This window comes from Monodon monoceros, unplaced genomic scaffold, assembly GCF_005190385.1.
Source record: "Monodon monoceros isolate NGI ecotype Baffin Bay Population unplaced genomic scaffold, NGI_Narwhal_1 Super_Scaffold_16, whole genome shotgun sequence".
NCBI lineage: Eukaryota > Metazoa > Chordata > Mammalia > Artiodactyla > Monodontidae > Monodon > Monodon monoceros.
This window is the reverse complement of record NW_021703772.1, coordinates 34,393,639-34,405,789: the sequence shown is the minus strand read 5'-3', so window position 1 is coordinate 34,405,789 and position 12,151 is coordinate 34,393,639. Positions and strand designations below refer to the sequence as shown.

At 37.5% G+C, this 12,151-nt stretch overlaps 1 pseudogene; it reads left to right on the top strand.

The window, feature by feature from the left end:
- The first annotated feature begins 6,068 nt into the window (after positions 1-6,068).
- On the top strand, positions 6,069-6,443 carry LOC114897108 (annotated as a pseudogene).
- The last annotated feature ends 5,708 nt before the right edge of the window (positions 6,444-12,151 follow it).

Sequence of the window (12,151 nt, the reverse complement as noted above, 5' to 3'; positions counted from 1 at the left end):
AGCATTCTTTTCAAATGAACATGGAACATTTACCACAACAGACTATATTCTGGGCCATAAAACTATATTTAAGAGGATTGAAACAACACAAAGTATATATTCTTAGACCATGAAGAAATTAGACTAAAAATAACATCTGAAAAATCTACAAGTATTTGGAAATTGGACAGCACACTTGTAAATACCCTCTGCTCAAAAAAGTATAGGTATATTAGAAAATACTTTAACTGAACAAAATGAAAACACAAATAGCAAAATTTGTGACATGCAGCAATAAGATTGATCTCTAGCTAGACTGATGAGAAAAAAGACACAAATTAGGAATACTAGTAATGAAAGAAGAGACATCACTACAGATCCCTTAGAGACATTAAAACAACAATGAAACAATATTTATTGGCAACTTTATGCAAATAAACTTTGATGAAATTGGCTACATCCTTATGAGACAAACTACCAAAGCTCACTAAAGAAGTAAATAACCTGAATAGCCATATATATATTAAAGAAATTGAATCTCTAGTTAATTGTAAATTCATTTGCTGGGTTAGGTAGCGAAAAGATGGAAAGTGCAGTGCTTCGTACATTAATAGAGAATAACAGTAGTTTTGTTCTCAAATCTTAGAATTGATTTTTCTTATCCATCTATATTTTCTGGAAGCAAGAAGTAAAGTTTTCGTTATATTTTAATTTGAAAATTATTGCCTGCATACCTTAGGAGTTGCAAAGCATACAAACGACTGTCATCTTAGCTGTTGCCATTACTTGAACTAGAACCAATTAAATGTGATACTCATTATTAAAATGACCAAAGTACATTTGAGAGTAATGCTAATTATGTGTCTGCTAGCCTCATGAATAAGCACTGTAGATGATTATTAAAAGGGTAATTAGCCCTTTTCTGTATGTTGGCCAAGTTCATAGTAAAGTAACAAAACCTAAGATGGCATAGCTAGTAAGTTCTAGAGTTAGATTTGAATCCAGGTTGGACTCCACAGCCCATAGTTACCACTAAATTATGTTACCTATCGTGTTGTATCTGATAACTACCATAAGATGCCATAAAATTATCGTTTTGGATCTTTTCTCAGCGCTACTTTCTAATTACGCTTGAAGTAAACAGTAGGGATTTTAAAAAATCTAAAATATGGCATGTAATATTTTATGACAAAGAAAATAATGAATACAGTCATTTTACTGTATACTTGTACTTTGAAGGGAACTCTGTTTTGATACACCTAATGAAACATATTTAGACATTTTTTTAAAGTAACATGAGGACTTTGGAGAGACAAGTTGGCACAGAAAATGTGTACAAAGACAAAACCATGGAAAGAATAAGAATTTATCCAAGTGGGCAATTAATATGATGGAAGAAACAAATTAGAAGAAAAAAAAGGAAAAGAAGGGGTTGTAGGATTATGGACCTGATGAAAGCAGCAGAGACAAGCAGAACTTGCACAATAGGATGTATTTACAATCATCCACTCGCTGCTTCAATCAAATATAGACCTTAATGATACTGTGAAAAGGAAGGTACTTTACATTGGGTTTTAACACAGTCAGTCTACATATTAACATAAATTTGTTTAAGTTTGGAGAGAGAGGTCATTGGCAAGGCTTCCTTGGTTAGGGACTAGATAAAACTATTCCAGTAGAAATAAATTGAGTCTTACCCTTCATTCTTCTCTTTCTCTTCCCTATCACTGATCATATTTGTCATTTTTCTTTTTAAAAATTTGGGTATCAGAGACTAGACAGACATTTTCTAACACGGTGGTTCCCCAAATGGGATACACACAACTCATGGGATGTGCGAGACTATGCATTGATGTGAGAAGAGAATAAACTTAAACATATTTATTTTCATGTTTAATAAAAATGAATTCAATTTTGCTAATGTTTAACGTACAGACAGTGGGGTTTTCCCTTATTTGGTGGCTACCAAGTGATCACATAGAATTGTTGGTAACTAAGGTATCCTGAGGGGAAAGTGGGAGTTCTGCCCTCCAAAGGGGAGAACAAAGGGACTTTTCAGTGGATTGCTACAGATTGTACTTTATATGTACTTGGTTCTTGGAATTTATTATCTACTAGTTTTACTAAACTAAACTTCATGGACTGAGTAAGTGCCTTAAAAAGATTTTTTACAAAGAAACTGCTAATAGTGATATGCATGAACAAGCAAACAAGAAGAAAATAAGTTATGAACTCTTCATCAGCAACATTACCAGGTAAATTACAATGAGCTAACCATGAAAAAAAAGTCAACCAAAAAAAAAAAAGATCAAAATATGGATTGGACCCACTGTTAGTACAATAAACCTTGCCCTAAGAGTATATAAATCTGATATATTAACTAATGATGGCATGTAGTCCTTCTTTTAAAATATGTATTTATTTATTTGGCCACTCGGGTCTTAGCTGAGGCACGCAGGATCTTCGTTATCACGTGTGGGATGTTTGTTGCAGCATGCGGGATCTTGTGGCATGTGGAATCTTTAGTTGCTGGCATGCTGGCTCTTAGTTGTGGCATGTGGAATCTAGTTCCCTGACCAGGAATTGAACTTGGGCCCCTGCATTGGAGGTGCGGAGTCTTAACCTCTGGACCACCAGGGAAGTCCCCATGTAGTCTTCATGATTAGGAAAACATTTAAAATTATGTTTGACAAAAATTACTAAAATCGGGGACTTCCCTGGTGGTCCAGCTGTTAAGGCTCTGTGCTTCCACTGCAGGGGGCCTGGGTTCCGTCCCTGGTCTGAGAACTAAGATCCCACATGCCGAGCGGTAAGGCCAAAAAAATTACTAAAATTGACTGTAGTGATGGTACACATATCTGTGAATATAATAATAACCACTGAATTAAACACTTAAAAAAATTGTGTTTAATCTTTGTGTTACCCTTAATTTCTATATTTGTGTATTCTTAATGTCGATGATAATAGTTACATATTACATATAAAATGTTAAGACAAAGACGGGGATTTAATGTACTTTCTCCTCAGAGTATTCAGCTGTCATTAAAAAATAGCATTCAGAGGACTCATCAGATTTAAAAAATTTTTTTATGTATAGTTTATTATATAAAACCTGGGTAGTTTAGCACCAAAAACTAAATGTTATTTCGTGATGGCCTCTCACTCAGTTGGCAACATGAGTTTCAAAATTTGATATAATCCTCATGGATCCTCAGAATCTCTAGAATTTCAAGTTATTCAAATTAAACAGCTATACTATTGAGAGTAGAATTGTCCACTTGTGTCCTAATTTGCCTCAATATCAGTTAGCAGAGAGAAATGGGGTGGTTTTTTTGCTTTCGTTTTTATTTTTGTTTGGGGTCAGAAAATCAGCTTCAGGAACTCAGAAACTAGACCACACAATGGAAATTGCATTGCCTGCCAATAATTATATTAAAAAGGATCTATTGCAGAGTGTTATTTTAACACATATGTTATATATAAAATATATATTATATACTTTATTTTTATATAGTATTACATTTATCATATATTATAAATATAATATTCAAAATGCTTAACTCATTAAATTATTAAATGCCATATATTGTGTTAGATTGAATTAACTTTGACACATATAACAATTTAAAACTGGCTTTAGCTGTTTAAAAACAACAACAACAAAATTCCTTGTCTCAAGGTCTGTATATTTTTCTGTTGAATCTCACATAAAAAAAATTAAAAAAAACTCTTGAAATGTGGCCCCAAGTTACAAAACTACCTAAAAAGGATTGCTAAAGACTTATGTTTCTGGAAATCCATTGCAAAATAAGAACATTAAGTACATTTAAGATGTAAATCAGAAGATTTCGTGCCATTTGGAAAAGTCATATATTTTCATTTTGTGTTTTAAAACTGAAAGAATAATTCTTAATAATGTTCCAAAGACTGCCCTGCAAAGCAAATTATGACTAGAAAGAAATATTTTACATTTAGATTTTTACCAGAGTATTTGTAAATTATTAATTAAATCTCATTATAAATAAAGCATTTAATACCCCATGCAAATGTTCCACCTACTTTAATTTTAATTGCTCAGTTCCCAAACTGAATTTGGAAATAATAACAGCATTTAACTTGCCTTTTCCTGCTGACTTGATAATTAACCAAACATCTTTCTAAATGTACTTATTTTAAATACATTGGTCAGACATTTTTACTTATTGTAGAAGAGCAAAGGGATTTTTAAAAAATCTTTACATTACACATTTGAATGAATGACACAGTTAAGTGAATGTTTTGTGATTATAGCTCTTCTTGTGTTATATGTATGATATATTTTATTTCATTTATTCTCTATTGCTACAAAATTTCCTGGGAAATACTGCTCAGGGACATAGTACTGAAGGCCAACTCTGTGGTTCACAGTAACCATGGCAATAGCTGTCCTAAAAATAAAGAGTCCCTGTATCAGCACAGATGGAATCATCTTACTGAGGAAGAATCAGGTTCACAGGCAGTGGTATCACCTGGACCTGGGAATCCCATGTGATAGTAACATGAGGGTTTAATACAGATAGAAAAGTTTAAAATTAGATCTTATATTTAGACCAGGATTTCTAGTGAAACATAATTAAAAATTAAAACGTTGGAACTATATAAGTTCCAACAAGGAAACATGTCACAATTCATGTATTTAACAATACAGGGAGACTTCCCTGGTGGTCCAGTGGGTAAGACTCCGCACTCCCAATGCAGGGGGCCCGGGTTCAATCCCTGTTCGAGGAACTAGATCCCACATGCATGTCGCAACTAAAGATCTCGCATGCCACAACTAAACATGCCGCAACGAAGATCCCGCGTGCTGCAAGTAAGACCTGGCACAGCCAAAATAAATATAACAAATAAATAAATATTTTAAAAAAATACAGAGATTAAACTCAAGGTATTAATTCCTTCATTCATGGCTTATAAATGCTCCCTTATATTTGGCCTGGGTTTATCAGCAATTATATTCTAATAAATCAATTTCTACATTTATAAGTAAATGAAAGAAATTTTTACAGCCTTAAACCCTAAACATATTTCTATTATAGCACTAATCATAATGTGTCTTAATTATTCACTTAGTGTCTGACTCCTTCATTAAATCATGGCCTCCTTGAAGACAGGGACTGTACCTTTGTGATAGGTGTTTAGGCAGTGTCTGTTGAATGAATGAATTCAAAATTAAAGATCTAGGGCTTCCCTGGTGGCACAGTGGTTAAGAATCCGCCTGTCAATTCAGGGGACATGGGTTCCAGCCCTGGTCCGGGAAGATCGCACGTGCCAGGGAGCAACTAAGCCCGTGCCAGGGAGCAACTACTGAGCCTGTGCTCTAGAGCCCATGGGCTACAGCTACTGAGCCTGAGCGCCATAACTACTGAAGCACACGTGCGTAGAGCCTGAGCTCTGTAACAAGAGAAGCCACTGCAATGAGAAGCCCGCGCATCACAAGAAAGAGTAGGCCCCACTCGCTGCAACTAGAGAAAGCAACGAAGACCCAACGCAGTCAAAAATAAATGAATAAAATAAATAAATGTATTAAAAAAAAGTTTATATTAAGAAAACAAAATTAGAGATCTAAATATACAAGTGAGGTAATAGAGATGATTAGTCACAGATTAACACCTTATCTATGAATCAATAAAGGGTTAGTGGGAATGAAGGATTGGAGAGGGTCACATATTTTCCAATGTCTAAGAGACTTCATTGGTTCCAATTGCCTACAAGAAAACAGATCATTTACAAAAGGCCTGTGATGGTAACCTGGGCACATATTCCAGGACTGGGAGGCATTTCCCCAATCCCTTGGCGAGGATGTTAGAACTGAGCTAAGCCTAAGCTTTCTGACACATGCTATGTAACCTTCCCCTACTTGCTGATGAGTTGGTAATAAAAATACTAACCATCAGAGGTCAAGACTAATTTCTGGCAGCCGTTCCGCGGAGGGACGAGGCACAGCCTCGGAACCGCCGCCAGATTCGCTCTCTGTACACGACGCCTGTCGCGCCGGCCGTCGCGCCGCCCGCCCGCCCGCCAGCCCCGCGTCCGCCGCCGCCGCCGCCGCCGCCGCCGCCACCGCCATGGGAGTGCAGGTGGAGACCATCTCCCCCGGAGACGGGCGCACCTTCCCGAAGCGCGGCCAGACCTGCGTGGTACACTACACCGGGATGCTTGAAGATGGAAAGAATTTCGATTCCTCCCGGGACAGAAACAAGCCCTTTAAGTTTGTGCTGGGTAAGCAGGAGGTGATCCGAGGCTGGGAAGAAGGGGTTGCCCAGATGAGCGTGGGTCAGAGAGCCAAGCTATCTCCCCAGACTATGCCTATGGCGCCGCTGGGCACCCAGGCATCATCCCACCAAATGCCACTCTCGTCTTTGATGTGGAGCTTCTAAAACTGGAATGACAGGAACGGCCTCCTCCCTGATCTCCCCATTCTTGGATGTGCCATGGAAGGATCTGGCGCCTCCAGATGCGCACAGCGAGTCCGTAAGGAGCTTTTCCTGATGTTCCACTACACTCTTCGTATAAACATCTTCCCTGACTGAATGTGTTCTGTCACCGGCTTTGCTCTTCCCCTTTCTCCTCGTATGTCTGTTGACCTGAACTATATGCCATAAACCTCAAGTTACCCATTTTAGTTTGTTTTCGTTTTGGGGTGAAGATTGAGTTTCAGTCCTTTGGATCTAGGTTTCCAGTTAAGTACTAGTCAAGTATTAACAGCACAAATAATGGGTTAACTTTAGAATAGGAATTGGTGTTGGGGGGAGTGCAAGAATCTTTATTTTATTTTATTTTTGGATGAAAGTTTTATCTATTATATACTAAACATTCTTGCTGCTGCGCTGCAAAACCATAGCAGATTTGAGGCGATTTTGAGGGCCGAATTATTCTCCAAGTTGAGAGATGTCCTCGGGTTGAATTAAAAGCCCTACCCAAAACTAAAGTGGGAAGGGGAGAGCCTTTGCCTCCACTGTCCCACCCCCACCCTCCCCTTAACCCTCTGTTTTTTGAAAGCAGATCATTTTCACTGAGATGTTAGACACTACAGGTGTGTGTCACCGGGCCAGCAGGGACCTCTGAAGCCTTCTTCATGGCCTGGCTTTTTTTTTTTTTTTTTTTCCATCCTGTGGTTTTTCTAATGGATATTTAGGACTTTTGTAATCTCATAGCTATCCAGGCTCCACTTCCTAAATTTTAAGAACTTTAATCGAAAGTTAAATTGAAGGTGCTGTTTGTAGACACTTAACACCCATGAAAGCCCAGCCATCATGACAAATCCTTGAGTGTTGTCTTAAGAAAATGATGCTGGCCATCACAGCTTCAGCATCTCCTGCTTTTTGACGCTCAGCTCCCCCTGCTGATCTCAGAGTTTCCTGGCTTCTCCTTCCTCCCTCTCACCCTCTGCTGTCCTGTGTAGTGATTTGGTGGGAGAAATTGCTGCCTACTCGCCCCCCCCTACCCCACCCCCTGCACTACATATGAGTTTCAAGTTTTATTATTGCAATAAAAGTGCTTTATGCTGGTTTTTCTCAAAAAAAAAGACTAATTTCTGCTAAATGCAACCAACCAATTACCCTATGGCTGTTGCATGCAATAAATATTTCTCATTCAATACATTGGTCATTTTTTGTTTTGTTTTCTCAAGATTACAAGGAACATAACCCCTGCATGCAAATAAGGCATGCTTGCCCAACCTTCCTCCAAAGTCCAAGTCAAGAAGCTTCAGGGAGTTACAACTCAGCTCCTTTTCTTCGAATTTTATTCATTAACTTAAATATTTAGCGAGCACCTCCTAGGTACCAGGGATCTTTATGGCACAAAGTATACATCAATGAACAAAACAGACGAATTTCTCTCCTCTTGGTACTTACATACAGGTGCAGGATTATCATTACTAATAGTGGGTCTATTCTCTACCTGGCAGGCATGAGAGACATTTTGTCCACATGCAGTATATTTTGCCAACCAAACTTTTTTTTTCCTAAGACTATAAATCTGATATTGCAGTTTGTCAGTGAGTCTTGATTCTTGATAATGATCTTTCCCTCCCATAAACTGCTCAGAACTTTGTACCCTCCTAGTAAAATATATCTTGCCTTACCTTGTAACTCAGTTATTTTTATACTTGCTTTATTCTCTAGCACATTTTAAATTCTTGAAAATCTTACCTTGTTTATTCTTTTATCTCCTGCACAGTGCCTTACACATGATAAATGTTCAACAAATGTTTAATTTGGACTTAATTCTGGTTTTTAAAATGGAGGCATAGTTAACATACAACATTACATTAGTTTCAGGTGTACGACACAATGATTTGATATTTGTATATATTGTGAAGTGATCACCACAATGTCTAGTTCATATCCATCATCATACATAGACACAGAATTTTTTTCTTATGATGAGAATGTTTAAGATTTACTCTCTTGTGGACTTCCCTGGTGGTGCAGTGGTTAAGACTCTGCGCTCCCAATGCAGGAGCCTGGGTTTGATCCCTGGTCGGGCAACTAGATCCCACATGCATGCCGCAACTAAAAATTCACATGCCACAATTAAGGGGCTGGCGAGCTGCAACTAAGGAGCCTGCCTGCTGCAACTAAGACCCACTGCAACTAAATAAATTAAATAAATAAATAAATATTAAAAAATTTACTCTCTTAGCAGCTTTCAGATATACAATACAGTATTACTAACTCTAGTCACCATGCTGTACACCACATCCCCATGACTTATTTATTTGATAAATGGAAGTTTGTACCTTTGACTCCCTTCACCCATTTTCCCCCATCCCCCCACCCTTTGCCTCTGGCAACCACCAATCTCTTCTCTGTATCTATGAGCTTGGCTGGTTTGTTTTTCTTTTTTTTTCCTTTTTGGATTGCACATGTAAGTGAGATCACATGGTATTTGTCTTTCTCTGTCTGACTTATTTCACTTAGCATAAAACCCTCAAGATCCATTCCTATTGTCACAAATGGCAAGATTTCATTCTTCTTTTATGACTGAATAATGTTCCATTGTACATATACATACCACATTTTCTTTATTTATTCATCTGTCAATGGACACATACTATTTCTATATCTTGGCTTTTGCAAATAATGCTGCAATGAACATGGGGGTGCAGGTATCTTTTCAAGTTAGTGTTTTTGTTTTCTTCGGATAAATACCCAGAAGTAGAATTGCTACATGATAGAGTATTTCTATTTAACAATTTCTGAGGAACCTCCACACTGTTTTCCATAGTGGCTGCACCAATTTACATCCCTGCCATATGTGTAAGAGGGTTCCATTTTCTCTCCATCCTTGGCAACACTTGTTATTTCTTGGTTTTTTGTTTGTTTGTTTTTGATAATAGCCATTCTAACAAGTGTGAGGTGATATCTCATTGTCTGATTTTCGTTCCCCTGATGATTAGTGATGTTGAGTATCTTTTCATGAACCTGTGGGCCATCTGTATGACTTCTTTGAAAAAACATCTATTCATTACTTCTGTTTTTTAACAAAGACTTTATCACAATTCTTATAATGAGTATAATTCTCATTTAAACTAGTTATACACGGTTACACTACTTTCCTTTCACAGTGCTTTGTGAAAAGGAAACCTCAATAAATATTTGCCGAACAGAATTGAACATGTTTAAGTAATTTTACTTACTTAAAATTTTTTTAAATCAGTTCTTATGAGGACTGTAAATTCCTCTTTTGCCTAACCACCTAAAATCAATCCTTTAAAAAGGAAATAAAAGAGTAACTGAGGAAATAAAAACATAACCATTAGATTTTTTTAAATTGTGGTATGGTTTCTTTATAATGTTGTGTTAGTTTCTCCTGTACAACAAAGTGAATCAGCTGTATGTATGCATATATCCCCTCCTTCTTGGACCTCCCTGCCACCCACCTAGGTCACCACAGAGCACCAAGCTGAGCTCCCTGGGCTATACAGCAGGTTCCCACAAGCCATCTGTTTTATACATGGTAGTGTATATATGTCAGTCCCAATCTCCCAATTCATCCCAATTCCCCTTCCCCCCTCCCCCCTCTGTGTCCACACATCCATTCTCTACATCTGTGTCTCTATTCCTGCCCTGCAAATAGGTTCATCTGTACCAATTTTCCTAGATTCCACATATATGCGTCAATATATATTTGTTTTTCTCTTTCTGACTTACTTCACTCTGTATGACAGACTCTAGGTCCATCCACCTCACTACAAATGGCCCGATTTCATTCCTTTTATGGCTGAGTAATATTCCTTTGTATATATGTGCCACATCTTCTTTATCCATTCATCTGTCGATGGACACTTAGGTTGCTTCCATGTTCTAGCTATTGTAAATAGAGCTGCAATAAGCATTGTGGTACATGACTCTTTTTGAATTGTGGTTTTCTCAGGGTATATGCCCAGTAGTGGGATTGCTAGGTCATATGGTAGCTCTATTTTTAGGTTTTAAGGAACCTCCATACTATTCTCCATAGTGGCTGTATCAATTTACATTCCCACCAACAGTGCAAGAGGTTTCCCTTTTCTCCACACCCTCTCCAGCATTTATTGTTTGTAGATTTTTTTGATGATGGCCATTCTGACTAGTGTGAGGTGATACCTCATTGTAGTTTTGATTTGCATTTCTCTAATAATTAGTGATATTGAGCAGCTTTTCTTATGCTTCTTGGCCATCTGTATGTCTTCTTTGGAGAAATGTCTATTTAGGTCTTTTGCCCATTTTTGGATTGGGTTATTTATTTATTTTTTGATATTGAGCTGCATGAGCTGTTTGTGTATTTTGGAGATTAATCCCTTGTCAGTTTCTTCATTTACAAATATTTTCTCCCATTCTGAGAGTTGTCTTTTTGTCTTATTTACAGTTTTCTTTGCTGTGCAAAAGCTTTTAAGTTTCATTAGGTCCTATTTGTTTATTTTTGTTTTTATTTTCATTACTCTAGGAGATGGATCAAAAAAGATCTTGCTGTGATTTATGTCAAAGAGTGTTCTTGCTATGTTTTCCTCTAAGAGTTTTACAGTGTCTGGTCTTACATTTAGGCCTTGAATCCATTTTGAGTTTATTTTTGTGTATGGTGTTAGGGAGTGTTCTAATTTCATTCTTTTACATATAGCTCTCCAGTTTTCCCAGCACCAGTTATTGAAGAGACTGTCTTTTCTCCATTGTATATCCTTGCCTCCTTTGTCATAGATTAGGTGACCATAGGTGCATGGGTTTATCTCTGGGCTTTCTATCCTGTTCCATTGATCTATATTTCTGTTTTTGTGCCAGTACCATACTGACTTGATTACTGTAGCATTGTAGTATAGTCTGAAGTCAGGGAGCCTGATTCCTCCAGCTCTGTTTTTCTTTCTCAAGATTGTTTTAGCTATTTGGGATCTTTTGTGTTTCCATATAAATTGTAAAATTTTGTGTTCTAATTCTGTGAAAAATGCCACTGGCAATTTGATAGGGATTCCGTTGAATCTGTAGATTGCTTTGGGTAGTAAAGTCATTTTCACAATACCGATTCTTCCAATCCAAGAACATGGTATATCTGTCCATCTGTTTGTGTCATCTTTGATTCTTTCATCAGATTTTATAGTTTTCTGAGTACAGGTCTTTTGCCTCCTTAGGTAGGTTTATTCCTAGGTATATTATTTTTTTGTTGTTGCAATGGTAAATGGGATTGTTTCCTTAATTTCTCTTTGTGATATTTCATTGTTAGTGTATAGGAATGCAAAAGATTTCTGGGCATTAATTTTGTATCCTGCAATTTTACCAAATTCATTGATTAGCTCTAGTAGTTTTCTGGTGGCATTTTTAGGATTTTCTATGTATAGTATCATGTCATCTGCAAACAGTGACGATTTGGGTTTTTTTTAAAGATTAGGAAAGTAAGTTTTGTTTTTTGTTTTTTGTGTTTTTTTGGCTGTGTTGGGTCTTCATTGCTGCATGCGGGCTTGCTCTAGTTGCAGTGAGTGGGGGCTACTCTTCATTGTGGTGCACAGGCTTCTCATTGTCGTGCCTTCTCCTGTTGAGGAGCATGGGCTCTAGGCACATGGGCTTCAGTAGTTGTGGCACACAGGCTCAGTAATTGTGGCTCACGGGCTCTAGAGCTCAGGCTCAGTAGTTGTGGAGCACAGGTTTAGTTGCTCCACAGCATG